The 10,754-nt window shown below is 42.7% G+C and overlaps 1 protein-coding gene and 1 long non-coding RNA gene across 9 annotated transcripts in view; one reads left to right on the top strand and one right to left on the bottom strand.

Moving 5' to 3' along the window:
* Positions 1–10,332, bottom strand: part of LOC128322987 (uncharacterized) — a 51,050-nt gene extending 40,718 nt beyond the window's left edge. For 3 of the 6 annotated variants that reach the window (XR_008306123.1, XR_008306128.1, XR_008306126.1), the window contains exons 1-2: positions 2,960–4,148; positions 1,893–2,184 (exon numbers count right to left, since the gene is read on the bottom strand). This is a non-coding gene — a long non-coding RNA (uncharacterized LOC128322987). Of the gene's footprint in view, positions 1–1,892; positions 2,185–2,959; positions 4,149–4,187; positions 5,542–7,108; positions 7,299–10,117 lie in introns of those variants that run through there. The other 3 variants (XR_008306127.1, XR_008306124.1, XR_008306125.1) reach the window with 3 other exon arrangements.
* The window catches only part of CCDC102B (coiled-coil domain containing 102B), a 229,725-nt gene that overhangs the window by 13,623 nt on the left and 205,348 nt on the right, over positions 1–10,754 (top strand). Inside the window, exon 1 of one of the 3 annotated variants that reach the window (XM_053245399.1) lies at positions 7,073–7,270. The exons of 1 other annotated variant lie outside the window; for it this stretch is intronic. The gene's annotated coding sequence lies outside the window, so the exon portion shown is untranslated. Of the gene's footprint in view, positions 1–7,072; positions 7,271–10,646; positions 10,667–10,754 lie in introns of those variants that run through there. One more of the 3 variants, XM_053245401.1, reaches the window with a different exon arrangement.

The raw sequence follows: 10,754 nt of genomic DNA, 5'->3' as shown, positions 1-10,754 counted from the left end.
CTGTTATATTTGTATGTCACATTTCCTTCAAGGAGATTACAACAATATTAGCTTCACAACCACATCTTGTAGGCGTCAATAGACCCATTTAGTCATAGTTTTAAAAAGCACACGCACTATGAGAAGTATTTGACAATGGAGCAGTTCAGATTATTTAAAAAATAGTTTCCTGCATCACAAACATGGCAGAAATGAACACAGAGCATGCACATTTTCCCATCTCCTTTCTTTGTTTCCTCAATGCAGTTGACACACAAGAATTTTAGTAAATTAAACCACAGCTCCATGTGTTGTCCAAACCCAGGAGCTGTCATACAAACCAAGATCAAAGCTTAGTTTCATAGGCTGGTTTGCAATCTGCTGCTAATCCATAGCTTGCAGGCTTGGGTGACATGTGGAGCTGCAGTTTAACTACAGCATTTCCCACTGAAAGCCCAGTGTAGAAAAAAGCTAAGGGAGGGTGCAGGCTTGCAGTCTGATTGCCTGAACTGAGCCAATGACTCAAACTTAATGTTGGAAACATGGGACTATATTAAGAACCATTTACAGGATAGGGATACGAACATAGAAGGAATCTGTAGCGACTCATAATATTTATTCTTATTGGGTCTTAGAAATCCAATACCTTATTCATACACTTTCCCCTTTCATTTAAAATATCCTGGAGATTTGAAAAACTAAAAAACCCTCACAACAATACTGAAAGATTAACTGCCAGTCAAATGACTTTTCATCATGTTAGAATCATGTACACCCTCCAATATTGCAGCGATGTAGTTTCATTTCCCTTTTATTCACTTCCACTTTAAATGTTCTATTTTAAAGAATACCAAATGGAATGGAAATCTGAAATACTATTGAACATTCAACCCCATTTATTATAAAAATACACTATGACCACCTTCGGACGTAATGTGGGTCCAATTGGCCCTTGGATTCATGCCCCCCCCCCCCGTGCTCCTCCCTCTTCTGCTTTCCCATTTGCGCTCAGACTAAATTGCGAACTACCTCTCTGAAGCCTCGCTGACTGCAGAGAGGAGGAGGAACTGGCTGTGAGGGCTTCCTTATTTCATGAAGTACAAACTGCACAGCCAATAGGAACTGGAGCAATGGAGGACTTTCCTCCCTCAACTCCGGTTTCAGAGAGGTAAAACTGCGGTGCCAGCGTTCGGATGCAATGCTGGCACTGCACAACCAGAATTGAAGGCAGCAAATCTCAAGTCTGAACCAAAAGGTACAGATTGAAGTTCAGAGAGGGAAACCATGGGCCTATTTTCTTGCATAACTCCAGTTGCCCGCATTTGGATGTACGGCTATTGAAACCAGAAGTGAAGGGACCTCCGGTTTCATGTTACATGCAAATGTTGCCAGAGTTTGATACAGCTCATTCAGGTCATTACATATTTTAGTGTCTCTTCATGAATATTTAACACCCAGAAAGGAAAGACAGCTAAAATTCATGTGAGATGACAGAAAGTACCAACATTTGAATATTAAAAAAACATGAAAGTTCTACTTGCAGTTTAATTTTTGGACAGCCTCCAACATCAATCTCAGAGGCAATACTTACAAAGAAGAGTTATGTAATTATGACATCTCAGACATTTGGCTAAGATCAAAGTATAATGTGTGGAATTATGCAATTAATTTAAAAGTATACATTTTCTCAATCACAACTCAAATATTTCTAAATACTTTATTGGCATGACTTGTGGAAGCAAATACAGTATGCAGCATCTGACATTCTGTAATTTATGTAATGTCCACTCACTTAACGAGCTTTAATTTTTAACTGTGTGCTGTATTAATTTGTTTATATTGTTCGGTAGCCCTTCTGCTTCCAAAAACTGTAAGTCCTAATGCGGATCAAAAGACATTAACCATGTACTTACTAGAATAGGAAGTTGCATCCATCTTCCTTATTTTTACTGGAGACCCATTATTTCCTATCTCTTTACCAACTTCATTCCATACTTGCTCCAATTTCTTGCAATGAATTCACCAAGGTGCATAAAATTGAGAACAAGCCAAAAGTAAATAGTCAGTGGACTCCTTAGAGACAATGTCACAAATGCATTTTGAACTTCTGTACAGAATCCTTTCCATCTTGGTCTTACAGAATCCTTGGTCTTCAGCAAATTCAACTTCCTATTTCAATGTAAGGATATACAAATTGTATCAAACCTAGGATGATGGAGAAGAAAAATATGGCAGAATTTATATTGCCCCGTCTGAGATCAGATCAAGTGCTTGAATAAATGTTTTATCACCACCTGGATCTATTATCTCTATCAGGTAGAAAGAGAGAGAGAGACTCTACTATCTCTAGTACTACCTACTATTTCTAGCAAGTAGAAGGTAGAATAGAATAACCGAATGTTCATGTAATTTCTCTGTTTACGATTGATAGTCAATATTTTGGGAAATGTTTACAGAAACAAGCTGTACTCAAAGGTTTGGGGGCATTTTTGAGTCTGCCATATTAATTGCATAGAGTACCCAGGATGAAAGGCTAATGCATTTTCCTATAAATCACTCAATGTGGAATAAATCCACTTAGTTATGTATGTTGTAATGTATAGTCCTAGTCTTTGCTATACTAATGACCTTAACACAATCCTATTAATTGTTGTAGCCCATCATGACTTTTCCAGTCCCTCCATATGTTTTCTAAAATGAGGAAAACAGAAGTGTGCACCAATTCCAGCAGTTCCATACTGTGTGTGTTTGGAGTTTATTTCAAAATAATAATGATGCCCTAGGCCGTACTGCAACTAAGCCTAAGTACCTGGTGTATGACATAATAGCATATTATTTCCCTCTTAACTTGCCTCTGCTTCCGTTCATTTCATCTGTGCCTGTTTCTGGATAGTGAGCCCCTTGAGAGAGGGACCTGTCCTCTCCTCTGTTACAAAGCACCATGTACATGGCTGATGCTATAAAAATGATAAAGTCTAACCTTTTGCCCCTTTGATGACCACAGAGCTTCACACGGCTGTTCCAGGGGATTAGTCAGAATTACTCCCTTAATTGGCAACAGCTAAACCAGAATCCAATGTTCTGTAACAATCATTGGGGATATACTGCACGCTCTCCACCATTCACTGTGCATTGTCTGGAACTCAAAAACACAGATGTATTTATTTAACATATTTGTATACTGCCCCAAACGCAAGTCTCTTTCATCTACCATTTTGTTGTTTTGCAGAGCCACCTAATGGCACAGCAGGGAAATGACTTGAGGTTGCTGGTTTGAATCCCCACTGGTATGTTTCCCAGACTATGGGAAACACCTTTATCGGGCAGAGAGATACAGGAAGATGCTGAAAAGCATAATCTCATACTGCACAAGAGGAGGCAATGGTAAACCTCTCCTGTATTCTACCAAAGACAACCACAGGGCTCTGTGGTCGCCAAGAGTCGACAGCATACTTTACCTTTAGTTAGCAAGAAGGAAAATGCTGTGGTGTTGGACATCAGCTCACTAATCTGGACAGATGTAAAAATTACTACATTTTTCAAATGTGAGCCGTGTGCTATTTTAGCAGTATATTGGAATTTTCTTATCATTCTCTAGCTATAAAGTGAGTTTTCCAAATGTATGCCAAAGCTTTAAATTTACATGTGATTTAATTCCATAAAACTTCTGTAGATGCAAAACTCAACAGAATCTGTATAAAACATCCAACATTAAAATATTAATGGTTTCAAATTATATTTTAAAATAAGTTTATTTTTACAATGGCCCATCAGGTATATTCTGGAGTCCAGAAATATAGTTAATTATTCACTACATTAATGTACAAAACAAGATGTGTTGCAAATATTCAGTGTAAGCAATTTACTTCATAGATTATAGTCACAATACAGATAGCTTATCCACCTTGTCAAACGATACTGCTATGCAATCATATGAAGAGGCTCTTTTATGGCAGAAAAATCTGATATATTGCATATTAACATTTACATCAGTATGCCAAATTTCTCTGCCATGCAAGAGCCCTGTAAATGGCTACACAGCAATGTGTACCTAAGAAGTGTAATTCATTGTATTTCATATCTGAATTTCCTTCTTCAGCCTCAGGAGATTAATGTCAATTAATTGTAAAAAGTTTTTCTCTCTAAAACACAAGCTAATAAAAGGCAGTGAGATTTTGAATAGAGTCCCTTGATACTGTCATACTCACATCTGCAAGCCAAATGTCATCTTCATGTGTCTCTTTAAATCCAAAAGGAGCATAAGCCAGCACAGTGTAGTGGTTAGAGTGTTGGACTAGAACTGGGAAGACCTGAGTTCGAATCCCATTCAACCATGAAACTCACTGAGTGACTCAGGGCCAGTCATGTATCTCTCAGCCTAACGAACCTCACAGGGTTGTTGCGAGGATAAAAATAACCATGTACACTGATCTGAGCTCCTCGGAGGAAGAGAGACAGAAGTGTAAAAATAAATAAAATAAAATAAATAAAATACCTAAAAATATTATTGTTTTGATAATGAGGAATGGCAATGATATTCCATTTCGTGGTGGGGAATACGAGGCTCTTTAGAAGTAAAGACACTGGAAAAGATCCAGACTAAGTTGACTAAATCAATGAGACTTAAATTAGATATGACTAAGTTGTCTTATTGGTTTCAGTGGTACTTAATTACTATTAACTTGCCTACTGAGCTCTGTCTTTCCCTCTCAGCATGGTAGTGTTGGATTTTGTGGAACTTGGCAACATGTCATTGGGGGGGGACCTCATCCTTCTCCCTGCCTTGCCGCAGTGGGCTCAATCCCAAGTACTGGGTCGCCAAGGGAGAGACCGCAAGCAAGAGAGCAGAGGCTCCAGCTGGCCTTTACCACTCACTTAAAAAAATGATGGAAAAAGCCAAACAGTGATTAGACTGTCACTGGGCAGCTCAGTAGGCTCAATTCTAACTACTGTGCCACCTAAAAAAAGGGAACACAGAAACAAAGAAGCAGAAGCAGTGATTCAGTTTGCTCCTTGAAGCTGCCACATTCCCTCAGTTCCCCAGTTGCCTTCTCCCTGCAATCAGCAGGCCCAGCCAAATGCCCAGAAAGGCAGAAAGCACAGGCAAGCAAGTTGAGGCAGAAGCTTCTTGTTGCTGCATAGCAACACAGGAAGCTGTCTTGTCTTCCTGCAAGTCAAGACCATTTTCCCACCCAGCTCAGTATTGTTTACAATGACTGGCAGTGGCTCTCAAAGACTGCAAGATGGGGCTTTCCCAGCCCTCCTGGAGATATCAGGGATTGGACCCAGGACCTTCTGCACAGGAATCCACAAATTTAGACTTAGCTCTATAGCCAGCCATTATTTGTGGCTATAACCAATCCCATCTTCCCCCAGATCCTTTTCTGGCACACAGACAAAGGTCTTAGAACAAAAGTGGGTCTTCTGTAGTTTGCACTGAGATATGAAGATGGCAAGTGGATTTGTAGATGATGCTTCTGCATGCAGAGTAGGGATGTGCACAGAACTGGTTCCATGCACTTCTGGGAGGAGGGGGTTGCTTTAAGGCACGGGGAGGGTGTTCTTACCTTCCCCGCTGTGTTTTCTCCGCCAACACTGCTGTCAAAACACTGCTGGCACAGAGTGGCTATATACCCTCTTGCCACCCCAGTCAGCATAATACTGAAGTGGCTGGCATGCACGCGTGCAGCATCCACTTCCAGTAGTACACTGATGGGGTGGCAAGAGGGTATACAGCCACTCTGCGCCAGCAAATTTGACAGCAGTGCCGGCGGAGGAAACACAGTGGGGAAGGTAAAGAAACCGTCCCTGCACCTTAAAGCAACTCCCTCCCCACCTCCGAACCAGCTCAAATGCCAGTCTTTTGAACCAGTTTGGTGATCTGTGAACAGATGGCCGAAATGGTTCGTGCACACCCCTAATGCAAAGCAGATGCTCTTCCAATAAGCTAGAGCCCCATCCCTTATGCCACCTCCTCTGTGCATGTGGTATGCATACCAGAAGGATAGTTAGTTGACCAACAGAGTGGAAGAGTTGCTGGCAGAGATAGCTACTGCAGTATTGCTTCTCCATGTGCTCTCTGGAGAGGCCCAATCCTAACCATTACACATACCCAGAGCAGGTGAGAAATTAGCAGAAATGGCAGAAACAGCCACTAGCCCTTTCTGACATGCTGCCCTGAGAGTGTACTGGCCAGAGAGAGTATTCAAGAAAGTAAGCAGAGTTAGTGGGGGGGCCTCTGCTGGCTTGCCTACTCTTCCTCTGAGTTACTGTGGATATTAGAAAATGGCCAGTGAGTGACTGAGGAGAAGCACCTGCCTATGCACCCTCTGGGCAACTCAGCAGTTGGGATTGGGCCCAATGAGGAAGAAGCTAGTTCCCTTATAGAGAGTTAGATCATTAGTCCATGTAGCTCAGTATTGTCTCAGTGACTGGCACAAGTTACAAGCAGATCTTTCCAGCCCTATCTGGAGATTGCGCTTGAGATCTTCTGCATGCAAAGCAGGGCTCTTCCACTTACTACACTATTCTTCCTCAAAGGACACCTGGGACTAAATGCCATCAGCCCCGCCCACCAGGTTGCCGAGAGCAAGCACGCAAAAGGAATGATGGAGAAGAGGCAGCAGCTGTCTTTGTCCACCTCCACTCGCTGAATTACCCACTTGCAAACAGACGCGGTGGGTGGGAAGGAGTAGCAGAGCCCGAATTCGCATTGCAAGCCTGCCTATGCTTTGCGGATGGTCGTGCTGGGCTCTTTTCCCACCGCCACCCAAGGGAAAGGGCGAGTGATGAGCCAATAACAGAAGCGGCTATTTCTTGCCACTCTCCCGCCATCCTGGCTTGCCCACTTATACAACAAACAAGGTGCCGCCTTCTCCAGACTCTGAGCAGGAGGCGGAGTAGAGCAGGGTTCAAACTTCAAATCTCCCCAGGACCCTCCCGCCAGCAGCGGTTGCCTCCGCTTCTGTTGCAGCAACAGCAGCAGCCATCGACTGATCTTCCCAAACTGCGCGGCGGCGGCGTTTCTCATCACTTCCGCTCCCGGAACAATAGGAGACCGCTTCGAAAAACGTCTCTTTGTGCCTAGGCGCCCACCCCCAGGGACAACTACTCCGTTAGCGTACAGTACCTGTTGCCCGGAGAAGGCAATGCTGCGCTTTTCACGCTGCTACCGTACGGTCGGGGCTGGCGTAGCATAATTTTAATTTATCTATCAGCTTTGTGATCATACTGAGCATGCTTAGTTCTACCAGGGACAAAAATGTGTAGCTAAGAGAAAATTATGCCGCAAGTAAGTCGCTTACAGGCTGCTCCCCTGTTAGAATCACTGAAGACCCCTGCTCGTGTTTGAAAAGGAAACCAGTAAGAAGTGGGAAGGAGGGCATCTAGTCCTCCCTCCCGCGGCTTTCTGTAAAGTCGCCAATAGAAGCGATTGCGTCAAGAGCAGGGGATTCTTAATGCTCCCAAATTCCATTTAGCTCTTAGAAATCTGGATTTAAATCGAAACAATAATACACACTTAAGCTAAGATGTAAATTTGGTAACTATCATTAGTAAAATTCTGTTATTTATAAAATTCTGTTAAAATTCAGATGTTGGAATGACATCTGAACTAAGACCTTTGTGCTAACTGCAACCCCATCTTCTAGTGGGTCTGAATATCTGTTAGAGGTTGTTGATTTTTACCCACAATAGGTAAAACAGCAGAGCACTAAGGAATGACCACACACTCCAGTTAGAGAGTAGGTAGCAGAGGATGGTTCGGATATTGCAGCTATTTAAAGAAAACACATGGAGCTCCTTGTATGACTAAACACTAAATATTTATTGGTTAAATACACTTAGATAGGAAAGACCTATCTCTAATCTAAAGGACTACATAATGGATAGGTGAGAGAGAGAGATGTTTCCATCTGCTCTCTAGGAGGAAAGGAAGGATTGTGACTCAGCACAGGAAGTGCTGTAGAGTCAGTTCAGGGGTCATAGAGTAGGGACAGATAGGGAGACCCTGAGTCACTGTCTCTACTCCCAATGCCCCTAGTGGTCATTAGGACAGTTGGTGCAAAAGGTCGATGCACTGGAAGTTCATCTCCAACAATATCTTCACTATTTCAGTGTAGTAGTGGACAATGTATCACCTTAAGTGGCACAGTGGGGAATTGCTTGACTAACAAGTAGAAGATTGCCAGTTTGAATCCCCCCGGTACTGTATCAGGCAGCAGCGTTATAGGAAGATGCATCATCTCATACTGCGTGGGAGGAGGCAATGGTAAATCCCTCCTGTGCTCTACCAAAGAAGGAGTTGAAATTGACTTGACAGCACACTTTACCTTTAGTAAAAGGAAATTAAATAAAACATTCACGAAATGGCTGGGATTGCTGCTTAGCAAGGATGGGGTGTGCTAACTGGAGTGCTTAAAAACAGTTGTAATTCAGGTGTCTATCGTTGAGATATACCAAAAACAGGTTCTTGTCTGGGTGGTGTAAAAATGCCAATCAACACACAACCAGAGGAAAAGCTTAAAAGTTTATTTCTGCAGAAATAAAGGCTATCGGGGTCGCAAACCGAGAGCCAAGTCCTTTGTTACAAGCTTTTATACCCCAACCTTAGCATTTCTCCCCCAACCCTCTCTGCCATTTGATACCTGATAGATAACACATAGATGGTCAGAGGAGAAGATCCAGGCCCGGTTGAGATTTATGACCCACCCTGCTCCTGCCTTTTGTTTATCCTTTGTAGAATTCTAGTTACTTGTTACATATGAATTACATCTGAGATGGCCTCTCCTATCCCTTATCTTCAAGGCTGAAGGCCTTGTTCTTTGTCATTAGAACATGGGGAGTGTGAAAACTGTATACATTCAGAAATGCAAAGCAGGGGCCCCTACAGGTCTTGGAAAATTCAAGCCTCTAACTAACAAGAATATTTCTAACTAAGCTGGAATGGAGTTCAGGAAACAAAATGGAGTCATTTTGGTTCGCATAGCATATCATCATCAGTTGTTGTACTCTAGAAGTTTGGGTAGCCTTCCAAGTTCTCAAAATGATATAAAAGAAGAAAAGATTTAACAGTAGAATGTTGTCTCAGTCTTTATGGCATGGAATATTACACAGACACAGGAGTGCCTGTGTATTATGGGTAGAGAGGTAAAACAGCATTGACTCAGTTGCTTCGGGAAATGTATATCTAGATGGCCTGTCTCTCCTATGACATGCTTTCATATTTTTTTTTGAATTTTTACAAATTAAGAACAAAAAGAGCCCCATAACGTCAAATTTGCACATGCCTAGTAGAGATTGAATGTGAAGCGATGGAGGAAGGGAGTGAGTGGGAAAGGGGAAGTAAAAGCTGCCCTTGTTGCCTTGGAAACAGCTGTAAAAAGGGCCTATGAAGGGACCGACTGGGGAAATATTTTGCCACTTACCATTACAGTCATGTCTCTGGGGGAAATAGAAGAACAGGCTCATTCACATAGACCTCGCTTCTTACCCCTGGCTGCTTCCATTTTGTTCATTTTATCTCAGAACATGTCGGCCTCAGTGCTCCTGTATGGCTTTTAGCATTTTCCAACCTTGTTCTTGTTCAAGGGGGAAGAGCTGCTGAGTTCCATGTAAAGACCAGAGGGCCCCAGACTTTTAATAGCTGGGTGACAAGTAGACATTTAGCAGGTGCAACTTTGGCTTGCATATGAAGATGCAAGCAGCACCTGTTGATATTCTGTCTGTGCTTCTGCTGCTTGACAGCCAAAACCAGTCCTCTCTGGTCACTGTTGGGCCACTCTAGATGCTGTGGGGCTCCTGCAGCCACCCTGCCATGGGACCAATCCAGCCACTGTGGGGCTGCCTTGGGGTTGTTCTGGCCATTATGGGGTTGCTGGCCCCACTCTGGCCACCACTTCCTCATTCCACTTCCTTGCTCTCAGCTGCCCAATCACTCTCTGCCACTCTTGACCCACCTCACTTGCCACGGGCCCCACTCTTGTTGCTGCATTTCATTCATTGAACACAGGCCCCCTCTGACCTTTTTGTGCCACTGTGGCACTCTTCGTTTTAAAAAAGCAAGGATATTACATTAAAGGCAAAAAAACAACAACCCCAAAAACCCTTTGCCTTACATGGACAGAAAGATACTACTTACCTGGCAGCCTTACCACTCATTTGTATATTTAAAAGAGCACAACTGCTTTGCCATGATTGTCTCATCTATTTCTGGGATAAGAGGAGGAGAACCAAGCTGCTCCTGTGAGATACTGCTGCTTCTCCTGCATCCTCCACACCACTGAGCTTGAGCCATCACCATGGAGACAATGAGCACATCATAATAGAGAAATCACAGGTGATTTCATAATGTCATCCTTCAGCACTTGCTAGAGATGTAACTGGTGGGCACCTATCCATACTACAGACATAAGTGTTTTATACCAGTCCTGTCCTGGGAGTTCTAGTTTGGAGAGAGTGCTGATCATTGTCAGAATTATTAATCTTTTTGAGTTTCCCATTAACCCCTATGGGGAAATTATCTGATGGGGCCCATGTTCAATTCTTGCACATAGGCCCCTGCAAAACATGTTCCACCACTAGTACTCAGTGTTGTTTTAACAGGGGTGACTCAAGAACAACTAGTTTAGAGGAGCAAAGAATGTTATTGGGGAGCAAGAGTTTTGCTATACAGTCAATATTTACAGAGGTATGTTAATTAATGGTTTATTTACCTTACTAATGAAGCTTGCTTGACTTTTTCAAGCTTATTCAGAAAGTTAATTATTTTGAAAGGC

This window comes from Hemicordylus capensis, chromosome 4 (assembly GCF_027244095.1).
Source record: "Hemicordylus capensis ecotype Gifberg chromosome 4, rHemCap1.1.pri, whole genome shotgun sequence".
Classification (NCBI taxonomy): Eukaryota; Metazoa; Chordata; class Lepidosauria; order Squamata; family Cordylidae; genus Hemicordylus; species Hemicordylus capensis.
This window is presented reverse-complemented; position numbering and strand designations above follow the sequence as displayed.